This window comes from Daktulosphaira vitifoliae, unplaced genomic scaffold (genome assembly GCF_025091365.1).
Source record: "Daktulosphaira vitifoliae isolate Bord-2020 unplaced genomic scaffold, ASM2509136v1 Scaffold_2821, whole genome shotgun sequence".
In the NCBI taxonomy this organism is placed as follows: Eukaryota; Metazoa; Arthropoda; class Insecta; order Hemiptera; family Phylloxeridae; genus Daktulosphaira; species Daktulosphaira vitifoliae.
Window position 1 is genome coordinate 1 of NW_026102381.1, and position 1,229 is coordinate 1,229.

The window sequence follows — 1,229 nt, forward strand, 5'->3', positions numbered from 1 at the left end:
TATAAGTCGAACAGTTACAAAATTTAGTTATAACATTTTAAGGATAATAAAAAGACTTATAATACTAATAATTTTATTTGGGCAAAATGGTGAGGTTTATAATTAAATCAAAAAAATAACACTTAAATCATTATTTATTAAAAATTTTCCCTAAATTTTATGCATTGAAAACATCCAGTATATGTATGTGAAAATTCAGACATTTTTAAGAGTGCTGGTTTGGCCACATTTTACTCAGATAGAGAAAAATGTTTTTTTTTTTTGTTAATTAAAAAATTAGCGGTAATTGTTTTAAAGAGGATTAAAATGTTATATTATTATCTTTTCTTAATAATTTTTTTATATGTTTTAAACTTGATTTTTTCAAGTGTTTGTTGTTTGAAATAATTGTTTTAAATGATCTAAACAAAATGGATTGATTAATTTGATGTTTTAATTATGAAGTTTACAACAAAATGTCATAAGCATCTCAATCCTGCTTTTTACACATAAAAAATCTTTATGCACTTAAAGTAAAATAAATGTATTTTCAAAAATTTTATATTTACTGTAATTTTATATTTAAAGATATGTATTTTAATTTATTTCTCTTTCACATAAAACTGAATAAACTTGAATTTGTTATATATTAATATCATATTTAGATTATATGATATTAGAAAAATTAACTGATTAATAAAAATGTTGAACCAATAATTAATCAAGATATTTATTAAAATAAACTCGGTTTTCTGGTGATTCAATAAATGTTGAAGACTGAGTATCTTGATTTTTGGCAATACGTTTTAACTCTAAAAAATTATGGTAAAAAGAGTAAATAATATATTTAATTTTTATATTGATGATTACTTTTTGTCAATTTCTCATTGTCAAATTCCTTTTCATCATCTTCGCTAGATTCACTTTCAATAGAATTATCTACTGACTGCGTAGAAACAGCTAAATAAAGAGTAATATTTCTATAAAATCATACTTATTATAAATAAATTGAATTACAATAAATTAGTATAGCTTAAATAATTATAAGGGAAACCAAATCACCTGTCTTTTGATACACACCATGTTTATGAAGAACTATAACACATAAAAGTATTTATATGCGTATTATAAAATAAAATAAATTAATATTAAGTATAATGAAATGCATAATTAATAATTTTGTGTTATATTGGTTAAATAATTTAAGTTTACTGAATGATTTTCCTTTGTAATATCTACCTTTACAAAAC

General features: G+C 20.6%; 1 long non-coding RNA gene across 1 annotated transcript; it reads right to left on the minus strand.

Moving 5' to 3' along the window:
- Positions 1 to 13: 13 nt before the first annotated feature.
- LOC126909990 (uncharacterized) lies at positions 14 to 1,177 on the minus strand. Its single transcript, XR_007705158.1, has 3 exons — positions 1,042 to 1,177; positions 850 to 939; positions 14 to 791 (listed from the first exon to the last, which is right to left on the minus strand). It is a non-coding gene; the product is annotated as an uncharacterized LOC126909990 (long non-coding RNA).
- Positions 1,178 to 1,229: the final 52 nt, after the last annotated feature.